Here is a 13682-nt window from a genome sequence, read left to right as displayed (position 1 = left end):
GGGCGTGGAGCAGGGCCCCGTGACGGACCGATCCGTAAGCGTTCGTGAAGTCGAGGACGCCGCGCACATGTCGGAACCGCCAGAGCAAGCCGCATCGAAACGGTGCTGAAAAAGGTAGGTAAGTTCAAAGACACCGTCGAACGGCAGAAAGCCCTTCTGGCAGTGCGACAAGACGCGGTGCTCCATGATCCAGGTCTGTAGGCGGGCGGCGAGACACTTGGCATACAGCTTGGAGGCCGTGCTACCGAGTGCAATGGGCCGCCAGTTACTCGGGACCGCCGGATCGCCCTTCTTGTAAATCAGGACGGTCCTTGACGTGCGCCAGGAGTCCGGCGTGCGGCGGTGGTGCACACACGCGTTGAAGAGCGCCGAGAGAAACCGCGCCTCCGGGTCCACGGACTTCCAGTGATGGTAGGTTAGTCGGACAGAACCCGGGGCGGTGTTCTCGGACTTCCGCAAGCGTGTCAGGACCTCGTCTTTGGTGAAAGGCGCCGTGTCAACGTGAGCGGGAGCCGCCGGCCGCTGAAGCAGGATGGTGGTGTCTGCTGTGCGAGCTGCCCAAGTGCTCCCCCAGTGATCTTGAAGCTCCTGCAGGAGAATCGCGCAGGGGCAAGGGGGACCCTCCAGGACAAGGCGAACGGCACGCCGACGGTTGCGCCGGTAGAGGCGCTGAATGTCGGCGGTGTTCGCGGGGTGAATCGTCCGGGGCGTGTGCGTCGTCGTCGCTGTTGGCAGGCGGACGGCTGCAACGGCGAGGGCGACGGCCCGATTCCCTGCGTCCTCGCAGGCCTCCCAAGACTCCGCAGTGGGCGCGTCGCGAAGGGTGGCCCGAAGGACGCGGACCTGTTCCGCGAACAGGCGGGTGTGCTGCGGGGGAAGGTCCATGGCCGGGTCGTCCACGGGGGCACCCGCGACGTCAGCCTCCACGACATCCGGCTGGGGTCGTCAGGCGCTGCCGGCACCGAAGAAGTCCGTGAGGGCAAGGATGACCGTGATGCGGTCGAGGCGGCCCCGGGGGATGCAGGTGGTGGTGTGGGGGGTGACGGAGCGCGCGGGGCTGGTGCCTCGCGGGGTGTGGACGGTGTGAGAGTAGGTGGGCCACGGACGGGTGAAGCGGCCGCGGAGGAGACTTGCGGCGATGTTAACCGAGGAAGGACCGGCATGCAAGGCGTGGGCGACGCCGGTGTATCGGGATAAAGTGTATCGGTGTATCGGGACACCCTAGATGGGGTAGGGGGGCCAGCGACCGCGACCAGACAGGGGCAGCGGGACCCTGGCCACTGGATCAGCCACGTCGTGTAGGTCGTGCCACCGCAGGTGGGCGTGGAGGAGTTGCTGCATGCGGAACTCCCGAGGGCATCGGGAGCACACGAGACCGGGCTGTGTGGACGTGGAAGCCGGTGGCTCGTCTGCACCGCAAGAGTGGCGTTGCGGTTGTGCCGGCAAAGGGGCAGCACAGCCGGCATAGACTGTGACCCTTTCCCCGACTGCGACGCCATGGGCGCCCTCCAAGTGCCGCTTGAGGTAGCGGACGCGGAGACTACACGTCTTGGTCGTGTAGACCGCGGCGCATCCCCGATGAGGACAGTGGAGGGTGCCGGGGACGGGGTTGTCGACCGTCAGGACCCCGTGGTCCAGGACCGGGGGACGGGGCTCGACCTCGGGCTGCTCTGGTGAAGAGTGCGGTCGAGTTGACCCGTCCAAAGCCGCGGTACCCGGGCGGGGTCGTCGTGTTGGTGGCGGTACCGGGGAGTCCACCGGGGAAGGCGCCGGTCGCCTTCGGAGTGGCCGAGAGGGGGGGGGGAGGGTCTTGGCCGAGGCCATGGTGAAGGCGGGGGTCCCCGGCCGAAGGCGTTGGGGCGCGGGGGGCGTCGGCGAACCCGCCGCTGCATGTGCGGGTCGTCACCGAGACCGCCCGGTAGGCGGCGGTGGTGTGGGACCGCTCCGGGAAGGCCGTGGCTGGGCCGGGTCCCCTGGTGCGGTAGGCGTCTTCCTCTGGGGCGGGGCATCCTAGCCCAGGCAGCAGGTCCGGGCAGCAGGAGGTCCGAGTGCCAGCAGGTCCTGGCAGGCCCAGGTGGCGGCGGTGGCTCTCACGAGGACCGGGGCCCGTGGTGGTCGTCCGCAGGCATCGGCATCCGGGCTGGGAGAGGCAAGCAAGGAAAGGTGGTAGACGCTTACGAAGTCCTCTGCCGGTGGTCTCCTCGTCCTGGGGTGGGCAGAATCCGCTCCGCCAGTAGTGGGTCGAAGGCTGGTCTGCCGGTCTGCTCCTCCCTCCTAGTGGGTACGGCCCTGTGGTGCGAGCGCCTGGTCCGTCCTGGTTCCTCCGAGGTCCTCCTGGACAGCCAAGTCCGAATACTGGGACCTTGTCGGGTGGCCAAAGACCACAAGGGACCGCCTCCGACTTTGATCTTAGCCAAAAGGCCGAGAAGCGATAACGAATTAATTGTGCTTAATTGGAGTGGAACATTTCAGACCACATTGCAAACTGCAAACTGGCCGTGTGCAACGAGCACGGTTTGGCGTGCTACACTGCATTGCTGTTACTCCAATCGCCACAAAAATTCCTTGCCTGCATAAAAGATTTCTAAAACCATCAACTTGCTTTTGCAAAGCCTCGAAAGAAAACATGTGGACGTACCCTCGCTCGCGCGCTGACGTCACACACGACGCCGGTCGCAGCGTGATTCTACACGCCACGCAGAACACGAGCCAGCACTTCTTTTTCACGAACATCATGTTTACTTGTAATGCTCGTGACCAGCCATGGCACCAAAATGTGTCCTAATCTACAACAGCAGCCCCCCCCCCTTTTTTTTCTCGGAAGAAAAATCCATTACGTCACATATTAAACATGGCTTCTGCCGGGGTACGCTGGCTGCCCAACGCCCCCGGAACGTCGACGTCAAGCACCGCGAAGAGGTCGTGCCGACGGCATCAGCGTACTCCATGCATACCTTGAAACCGCCTTAGTCAGTTCCGACGAGACGGACAGCGCACCGCCGCAGCCTGCGAGCCGTTCCTCAGGCAAGAAAAGACCTGCGGCGAGGCCGACCCATGAAGCCGTGCGGCATGTCACCAGCGTGTTTTCTGCTGCCGGTGAACGGGGGTGACGTGGTGCGCGGTAATGGAACGTGGTGTGCCGTGCATACGGGAATCGTTTAAATTTCAGAGGTGTGCACGGCACTTCGCCAAACACCACCACAGCGAATTCGTTCACGAGTGGGGTCGTGAAGCTCCTTTTATAGCATTTCACGGTGCGAAGTGAACGTGTGCACACTACCTAACTCGCAAGCGACTCCTCCGAGCTTGAAATGTCCGCGATATCGAAGTTTTGCTGATTCCGAGGAGTAGGAGTGCTATGGTGGCGTGTACGAGCCGCCGGCACGGCGCTCCCGCGTCCGAGCTTCTGGAGGAACGCAGGTGAGGTAACTGTGAATAGAGTGGTTATGGGCGGTCTTGGATAGGCGGTTGACAATATGAACGGCACCGTGTGGCAGCCTGCACCTACCTACTTGACAGATGCTTTTACCGAACAAGCTACGCACCGCTGATGGAGTCCCTGCTCGTGCCGCTTGTTGTGCTTCATCGTCTTCTTCATCTTCTTCTGGACGCTGTTTGTGCCGGGCATTGCCGAGGTGGGTGCCAGCAAGGAATCGCCTCTGCCGCTGGTGAAACCTGTGGCCCAAGTGCGACGGGGCACGTGGTGCCACTTTCGTTGTTTCTTAATTTTGGAGGGAATAGTGTATAAGTAAGACGTGGTAAGAGAGAGCCCACGTCTTATACACCATCCTCTCCAAAAATAAACAACGAAAGACGCACCTCGCGCCCGATGCAGTGGTGCACCGACCAGCGAGAATTCGTTTCAAGTGCAGCGCCGGGTGTGCGTGTTCGTGTGCTTTTCTTGTGTCCGCCGACTTGGGCCACAGGTTCCACCAGCGGCAGGGGCGATTCGTTGCTGGCACCCGCCGCACGTTTCGATACCTGATCAATTTGTGCTCTTGGCCATTGTACTGGTGATGGCAGCACATGTTCCAGGGCTTTCTATATTTGTTCATCTGTCGTTTGCTTTAGTTTCATCAAGCGCAAGGCGACGAAAAGGGTATCCTTGCGTGTGCAGCTGTATGCGTGTTGCTTGAAATGTGAGCGCTGACCATACGGGCGCACAAAGATGAAAAATAAAAATCCAAACGTTCATTTCTCGCATTGTGCACAACATCCTCAAAGCGTTTCAAAAGCCGGGAGTGCCAAAATTGTTGTCCTCTCGTCTCAGCCCCCTCCCTATTGCAAAATACACTAACAAAATAGCTTTCGCACCAACAACGAGCTGGATGAAGCAAGCACCACGAGTGCACGAAGAGCGAAACATTCACCGCGCGCGCAAGAACCGCGTCAGCCGGGCGGGCGAGCGGGTGAACACCAGCGTACGGAAACTTTCCGAGACAAGGCATACATTTCACAATCAATCACACTTCCAAATCATTTTAGACTGCAATTTACTCACCCCCGAGGGGGTGAGCGGCCCGATCCCGGAGATAGTGCAATACCGGGCCAACCCGTGGCGGAGGTGAAGCAAGCTTCAAGCAATCCGCCCCATTCCAAAAATAAGTTTATTATCTTCGGTCCAAAAAGGACCCGTATCAGATATTAAGCTGATAAGAACAGATGGGTTTTATTGGATGTTGCTGACGGTACATCAAGGCCAATATGACGTAGTTGACTCAGTTCCGCACAGCAAACCATAAAAGTAGTAGGGGGATGGCCCCCACGGGAGACAGTCATGGGCGGCGAGAAGAGGCGGTACTGACACCCACCGCGTGGCATTGTGAAACACAGGCACGCACTGGGGCCACCACGAAGCACCGCGATGCAGTAGAAGACACCGGGGGCGAGCGAAAACGCGCGAGGGGGCGCAACAGAGCACTGGGGTGTGGTACTAATCACTGGGAAACACGTGAGAACACGGAATCATGGCACCACACAGGAAGGAGATGACAGGGTGGTGATGGTCGCCCGCCGCGCACGTGTACGTGGTACACCGCGCGGGACGCCGCGATGACCTCGCTGACGCAGCGCTTCTTTAGGAGACGGGCGTAGGGCCGGGAACACAGGCGCCGAAGGGCGCGGCCATTCTCGGGGTCCCACGCACCGAGGGCTCCGACGATGACTGCAGCCACCGTTAGGCTCTGGTAGCGGCGTCGGAGGTGAGCGGCGACGGGCTCGTACTTTGAAAGCTTGTCGTTTCTGGTGTTGGCGAAGGCGGCCGGCGTGTTCTCAAAGGGGCACGCCACATCGATGACGATGGCCTCTTCACCACGTACCAGGACAAGATCGGGACGCAGACCGGTGGTGCCAAGGAGCCTGTTCTCAAAGGCTACCGAGTAGTGAGTAGACGCGGCGGCACGAGGACGGGCGATGACTGCATTGTGCCATGCCGTATACATACCGCTCCTCGCCATGCAATGGCACAGCACGTGGTGCAGCGTCTCCCGCTGGTAGTCGCAGGTCCGGCAGCGTTGGTCTCGACCAGCTGGTCCCCACATGGCACCGTTGAGGGGCAGGAGGTTGAGGCGGGCGCAGTGTACGAAGCGCCAGTCAGCGATGTGCGCGTACGCACCCGTCCACATGAAATGCGAACTGGCGCGGTCCGCAGCGACACAAGCCATCAAATTGCCCTGGTTCGGTAGCGCATGCAGGGCGCGATCTCGCTCCTCGGCGACGACCTCCCGCAAAGACCGCATGACGCGGCAGCGGTGGACAGATGTAAGCGTGACGTCGCCGCACGTTGTGCGGGGATTGTTCGTCTCCAGAGACCAGGCGACGTGGAGACGGCGGCACGCCTACCGTGCCTCAGTCCAAATGGAGCGGAGCTGGTTTGCGGGGGCCCTGAAGACGTCCTCGATATAGCCGGAGAGGTACGCCTCGAGCTCGGTATGTGTCGCCTCCCAGCCGACTCTCGTCGATGCTACAGAATACGCGTCGGACAGGGCCATGTCGCGTAGCTCCCCAGCGGTGGTAGTTAAGAGCTTGTACACCGAGTCGACGCGGCAGATGTCGCTGAGCTCGGCGGCGACAAGGATGGCAGCAGCCCCGCCGGTGGTGCTGCCGTAGACGTAGGCGGACGACGCGTTCTCGCGCAGGTACAGCGTGCGTTTCACTAGGGGCCGGACGGCGTCGTGGAGGCGGCGCCAGTCGGTCTTCGTCAAGACGCCGCACCGCATGGCAAAATTCAATGCCGGATACACGAATGTGCGAATGGCATCGAGGCGTTGCCACGGGGCCACCATGGATGAAAAGATGGCCCGTGCCTGAGAGATGGCGTCGTCGATAACGTTGCCGGTGATGGTGATGGGCCGAAAGCCTACCGGGCGGCCAAGGAAGCGCTGGGGCTGGAAGTCCCGCAGCTCCGTGATGGTGACGCCGGAGACCTGGAAAGTGGTAGGACGCATCCCGACGGGTGTCGTGCCACTGAGGTGTAGCGACGAACACTACGCCGGGTTGAGGGACAGGCCAAGGGAGTTAGCGAACTCCTCCACCATGTTGATGCGATCCTGGAGAAGGTCCGGGTTGGGCGCGAAGGGGGTGAGGCCGTCCGCATATGCCAAGATGTTATGGGCATCGTCCACACCTTCGACGTCTCGCATAATGGGGTCCACGACCAGGTTAAACAGAAGCCCGCTGAGTGGGTAGCCCTGGCGGAGACCGGCCAAGATCGGGACGGGCTTGGTGTCCCACTCGTCTGCGACGATGATTGTACGATTGCCGCGGTAGAGATCGGCAATGAGGTCCGTGAAGAGTTCGCCGGCACCCGAGCCTCGCAGGGCGTCCAAGAGGGCCTGGTGGGGGACTGACCCGTAGGAGTGGGTAAAATCCAGGAGCGTCGCGCAGAGGTCAGGGCCACCGGACCGGGCGGCGTCTAGTCGATGCTGTAAGATATAGTCAAATTCGAACACGCCATCCGCAGGTAGAAAGCCCTTCTGGCATCGGGACAGGACGGCGTGCTGAACAATCCAGGTCTGGAGGCGAGCAGCGAGGCACTTGGCATAGAGCTTCGCCGCCGTGCTGCCAAGGGCGATGGGCCGCCAGTTGCTAGGAGTTGCGGGGTCGCCCTTCTTGTTGATGAGGACGGTGCGCTACGTCCACCAGGACTGAGGGATACGCCAGTGGTGGACGCAGGCGTTGAAGAGGGCCGAGAGAAAACGGGCCTCCGGGTCAACAGACTTCCAATGATGGTAGGTCAGTCTGTCGGAACCCGGGGCGGTGTTCTCCGACTTGCGTAGCCGGAGAAAGACCTCGTCGGCCGTGAACGCCGCAGTGTCCACCTCGGCCGGCGCAGGAGCCCGGCGGAACAGCAATGCGGTGTCGGCAGATTGGGAGGACCAAGTGCTACCCCAGTGAGCCTGGAGCTCTTGCAAAGGAATGGTGCAGGAACGAGAGGGTCCCTCAAGTACCAGCCGAACGGCCCGCCGACGGTTACGCCGATAGAGGCGCTGAATGTCGGCGGTACGGTAGCGCCGCGTGTACGGTAGCGCCGCTGGAGGAGCCGCTGCCATCCCTGTGACCGCCGAGCTCAGCGACATCTGCCGCGTCGACTTGGCGTGCAAGCTCCTGACCACCACTGACGAGAACTCCGCGACATGGCTCTGACCGACGCACATTCCGTGGCCTCGACGAGACTCGGTTGGGAGGCGACCCGTACCGAGCTCGAGCAGTACCTGTCCGGTTCCATCGAGGACGTCTTCCGAGCCCCCTCGAACCAGCTACGCTCGGTTTGGACCGAGGCTCGCAAGGCGTTCCGCCATCTCCACGTCAACTGGTCTTGGGAGCCGGATAATCCCCGCATTGCGTGCGGCGACGTCACGCTGACCTCCGTCCACCGCTGCCACGTCATGCGGTTTCTGCGGGAGGCCCTTGCCGAGGAGAGAGATCATGCCCTGCATGCGCTCCCGAACCAGGGGAAGGTGATGGCTTGCGTTGCTGCGGACCGCGCCAGTTCGCATTTCATGCGGACGGGTGCATTCACGCACTCCGCCGACTGGCGCTTCGTCCACCGCGCCTGCCTCAACCTCCTGCACCTCAACAGTACCATGCGGGGACCTACCCACATGAAGCCAGATTAAGCTAATCCACATTAAGCTAATCACGAGCAAGTGAATTTTGAGTGAGTTGAGATTGCCTAGCCTGTTGGATGCCGGAGCGTGGCCACGATAAGCCCATCAGTTAAGCCAGATTAAGCTAATCCGAATTAAACAAATCTCGAACAAGTCGATTTAGGGTAAGTTGAAAGGGCCTAGCAATTTAGATGACTGAGTATGGCCACAATAAGACAATACTAATTAAGCCGGATAAAGGTATAATGAAGTAAACTAATCCTGATCAAAGCAATATTGAGTAAGTTGAGCTGGCCCAGCTAGATTTATGACCGTGTATGGCAAGATTAAGTCTAATCGGATTAGTGCGGAATAAGCTAATTCGAATTGACCCGACCAAAGCATCACTAACAAACGCGTGTGATGTTAGACAGCCGTTCCCGCCAATACCCAAAACCACGATATGATTATGAGACGTCGTAGCGAAGGGCTTCGGAAATTTTCCCCATCTGGTATTCTTTCCCGTGCACCGAGATCGCACAGTACACGGGCATCTAGCATTTTGCCTCCATCAAAACTGGGCCGCCGCGGCCGGGATCGAACCCGCGACCTTTGGGTAAGCGGCCGAGCACCGTAACCACTACACCACAGCAGCCGACCCCATGAAAGTTAGGGAGCTGAAGAAAGAGCACCCCTGGAAGACGCTGGACTTGTCGACGTGGTCCGCAACGTCGACCACGTGGATTACGCAAAAACCAGAATCAATGCTTCCCACAATAACTCTGCCGAGGGGACCATGTCCCTCTTGATTACCGGTGACTTCAGCATTGATTTATGAAAACCCAACAACGCCTTGTTCTTAGACGGCATGAAAGACGGCTTGGATGTTGACAGGCCATCACAAGAACTCGGTGCCACGCCGAGGACAAGGAGGCATCATATATCATTTCTTCGCAAAAGCCGTCAGTGGTTTCCGCCAGCTCTACTATACCTCGCACTTCACTACACTTAGACCGTGCTTAGCCGCGATCACAAACGGATCCGATAACAAGTCCTGTCCAGCTGCTGATGCTCATTGATCACGGTGATGATGACCTTACTGAAGGTCATCAGGTTCGCGCGTGCGTGCGTTCGTTCTCCGTCATAACGGATAAGATGCTTGCGTGCGTGCGTTCACCGTCTAACGGATAATAACTGACGGATAACGGATAAGCATAACTCTAACGGAAGTCTAACAACTGCAACTGTGACTGTAACGTACGTGCAGTGCGCCTGCGCGTGCCACTCGGCTGTGTAGTTATCTAAGGAAACTCTCCTGAATAAAGCTTAGTAGCGAGTAGCGCCTGTACTGTGCATATGTGTTCCTTAATTGTCCTATTCGAATTAGCGCTGTCCAGTATTGTAGAATATAAACGCATATCAGCTTAAAGCGTCTGTTGTTGCTAATACCTATGTTGCTGTTGGCATCGTTAAGCAACTGTAAGCAACTATAAGCACTACAAATAACTGTAAACAACTTCAAAATATGTGTGTACGTATACCATTTGCACATTTCTATAGCGTCATTCCGTAACGTTTCGCTCAATAGAAAGAAATTGCGACACAGTCACCTTCCTGCGCATGCTTCGCACAACATCGATTCCCAGAGTACGTGAAATCTGCCAAATTTTTTCGCCTCTGTAATCTCTTGTAAATACATTGTTGGTGTGATTGTACAAACGGCCTCGTTATTGCCTGATGACGTTAAGTCATCGCAATTTTTCGTGCACAAACAGGGGCGTATCGTTTAGAGATGTGTCTCGTTATACAGCTCGTTACATTCCCCAATGACCGCGAGGACTGCATCTGTCATAGCCTATCTTAAACAAATGGCCGGGGACACATTAGAATTGGTGTACAGCGCAAGAGCATAAACGCATAAAAATCTCCCACCGCTTTCCTGTGGGACCCCCAATATCCGTGAGCTTATTCTCTCGTACCCTATCTTAGCCAAATGTCCGAAAAAGCCTTAGAATGTGTGGATAGCACGTGATCGTAAACGTTGTGAAAGGCAAGAACGGCAATGCGGCTCGGCTGCTTGCGCGAGGAGCTGGAAAAGCACCAAGGAAAAGGAGGGAAAAGTTTAGAATATAGAACAGCCGGCCCAGGAACGGGTGCTGTCTCTGTGTCTCGTTCATTACAATGGCGCAGCCGTCCGACGGACCTCTGCTTGACGACCTGCAGTCGCACACAGTGCTACGGAGCGGACGCACAGTTTCGCGTTCAGCGGCTTCCGCTACAGCGGCTTCGGGCTCCGAGCCCAACCCCGCCCCTGGACCAACTGACTCGTCTACAGGCGTCACCCCAGCTCGGGTCTTCGACTTCACTGCCTTGAAGGTGGACGCTACCTCAGTCCCAAGGGATGCTGTCCATGCTCCCTCGGACTTTATTTCGCACACCGCCGCCCAAGCGACCTCCGCATCGACGCCAGAGGTCAACACTCCTACTTCAAATGCGGTCTGCAGCGACTTCACCGTGCTCACGCAGGCAGTCTCTACCATCATGAAGTCCGTGGCAGACACCAACGCATGCATTACAAGAGCCTTGGCACGTACAACACTGCCTCCGCCATCTCTGACCGAACTTCCCGAATTTCGAGGATTTCAAGAAAACCCAACGATCTGGCTGCAGACCATCGATGCCTTGGCCCGCCAACATTCTTGGCCGGACGACGTCAAAATGTCTTTTGCCGAGAACCGACTACGCGACTCGGCCAAAGCTTGGCATCGTTACGACGGACATAACCACCCCACTTGGACTTCATGGAGTGCAGCCCTAGTGAGTGCCTTCCGCCCGCTTTCGTCCACGTATGACGAGCAGTTCATGCGAATGCGATCGCGCCGGCAAGGTCCCACTGAAGATGTCACGACTTACATTTATGATAAGCTTCAGCTCCTCAACGACTGTGGCATCACGTGGCAGCCTCCAGCTGCGCGCCAGTACGTGGTCGACGGAATGTGGGACGCCACTCATGCGGCCATCCTGTCCTCTCAGTTGCCTGAGATCTCACCCACCGTCTTCGCTCACAAGGCCGCGGAAGTGCAGCAGAGTACCCGATGCCGTCTTACGTTCGGCACGCCACAGCAGGCCGGACAGTCCCCACCCACCTCCGCGCGACGGGGTTGCTTTTTGTGCGGACGTATTGGCCACAACGCCAAGGAGTGCCGCCAATCGTCCCAACCCCGGATTCAGTACCAAGCATTTCAAACCCCAGTGTTACCAGTGCATGTTGAAGGGATCGGCGACTTGTCAGCGCTTGTTGATACCGGCACTGCACCGACGTCACGCTCCCGACGCCATTTCCCCATGGACGCAGCCTCCACTCCGCGGACTGGGAGGCAGCGTGATGCCAGTGGGTATGCTCGACGTTTATGTCCGTACGACAGCGGGGACAAAGTTTCTGCCAGCCATTCCTGTCTTCGAGGATCTACCTGCCGACATGATTCTGGGCACAGACTTCCTGCTCTCGGACGACATCCAGATCACCATCGATCGCGGCCATGTAGAGCTCCGGCCTTCGTCAACCGAGGCGGCGACGACGCCCCTGCCGACGCCGAGAGGTGAGCCGCCGAGTCCGCTTACCTTAAGTTCTATATTGACTCGACATAACGCAATATTCGTCGACACTACGGCATATCTCCCGGGTACTAAGATGCTTTTGCATCGAATACCAACGGGGAACCACTTTCCGATATGCGTGCCGTTGAGAAGATACGCTGAGAAGGAGCGCGCCGTTATCGCAGATCAAGTACGCGAAATGCTCTCCGCAGGCATAATTAGGCCTTCATCAAGTCCGTGGGCAGCACCTGTCGTGCTCGTGCGAAAGAAAAATGGGCCATGCGGTTCTGCGTAGACTACAGGCAGCTCAACAAGTGTACGACGCCCGACTCGTACCCATTGCCTCGCATCGACGACGCCATCGATACAGTTCGCCACTGCAGATTCTTCTCCTCACTCGACTTACGCGCAGGCTACTGGCAGATTAGCGTCGCAGAAGAGGATAAGTGCAAGACCGCCTTTCGCACTCCGTCAGGCCTATATGAATTCAATCGCATGCCGTTTGGGCTCAGAACGGCCCCTAGCACATTTCAGCGCGCGATGAATTCCGTACTAGGCTCACTGAAGAACCGAGCCTGCGTGGTCTATTTAGATGACATCCTCGTCGTCGGCACCACAGAGGATGAACACCTTCGCAATTTAAACGAAGTGCTACACAAGCTCTACTAGGCGGGGTTCCGCTTAAACCGAGAGAAGTGCCAGTTCGGTCTGCCTAAGATAGCGTACATTGGACATCAGATTTCTCCCGACGGTATACAGCCACTCCCGGAGCGCATCGCAGCAGTGTCAGAATTTCCCACACCAGCCAGCTTGAAGCAAGTGCAGTCGTTTATGGGCATGGCATCTTACCTGCGGAGGTTTATTCCCCACTTCGCTTCGATTGCGGCTCCCCTGAGCGATCTCCTCAAAAAGGACGTCCAGTTTGAATGGGGCGCCGCGCAAGAAACTGCTTTTCGGACGATAAAGCGAAAGCTCACTGCCTGTCCTGCATTGAGTCAATTCAATGATGACTGGGTCACTGAAGTGCACACCGACGCTAGCCAAGTCGGTCTAGGGGCAGTGCTAGTCCAGCGTGATCCAGAAGTCGTCGAGCACATCGTCGCTTATGCCAGGCGGAAACTCTCCGAGACCGAGCGCCACTATCACTCCAATGAGCTGGAATGTCTGGCAGTGGTGTGGAGCGTGGACGATAAATTCCGCCATTATCTGTTCGGACACAGGTTCACCGTGGTAACCGATAATGCCGCGTTGACTTGGATGTTTTCCAAGCAACAGCTCAAGCATAAGTTTGCTCGGTGGATTATCACGCTCCAAGAGTATGACTTTGACGTGCGTCATCGTGCTGGGGTCTTGAACAACATCGCCGATGCCTTGTCACGCAACCCACTCATGCGCGTTGAAGGAAGCAAGCAAAATCACATCTATTTTGCCCAAGTAAACGTGCGCAAAACCCAAGAAGAGGACGAGGACTTGGCGCCAATCATTGCATTTGTAACGGGTACGGAAACAAATCCGTTGTTTGCAATACGCAATGATGTACTGTGCCGTCGTCAGTGGCACCACGACCTCTCGGAAGAACGCTACCTCTTGGCTGTTCCGAAATGTCTGCGTACCGAAATACTACGGGCCATTCATGATGATCCCGAAGGAGGGCACATTGGACAACGAGCCACGCTTCGCAAGCTGCAAGAACGCTTCTGGTGGCCGAAAATGCAGAGTAATGTGCGCTCTTACGTAGCCTGTTGCGAAGAGTGTCAACGGTTTAAACGACTGCCGGGGTGTCAGCCTGGACTGTTAACACCAGTGCAGATACCCGATCAGATATTTCATACGGTGGGCATCGATTACATAGGGCCGCTACCCACCACCACTGCTGGAAACCGCTACATCATTGCAGCTGTGGACTGTCCAAATACGCAGCTGTGGACTGTCCATATACATCATTGCAGCTGTGGACTGTCCAAATACGTAGAAGTGGCAGCCGTACCATCTCTTGCC

General features: G+C 57.8%; 1 non-coding gene across 1 annotated transcript; it reads right to left on the bottom strand.

Annotated features, from left to right (window-relative positions):
* Positions 1-4510: 4510 nt before the first annotated feature.
* Positions 4511-4703, bottom strand: LOC119375710 (U2 spliceosomal RNA). The gene has a single exon (XR_005180448.1). It is a non-coding gene; the product is annotated as a U2 spliceosomal RNA (small nuclear RNA).
* Positions 4704-13682: the final 8979 nt, after the last annotated feature.

This window comes from Rhipicephalus sanguineus, chromosome 11 (assembly GCF_013339695.2).
Source record: "Rhipicephalus sanguineus isolate Rsan-2018 chromosome 11, BIME_Rsan_1.4, whole genome shotgun sequence".
In the NCBI taxonomy this organism is placed as follows: Eukaryota; Metazoa; Arthropoda; class Arachnida; order Ixodida; family Ixodidae; genus Rhipicephalus; species Rhipicephalus sanguineus.
This window is presented reverse-complemented; position numbering and strand designations above follow the sequence as displayed.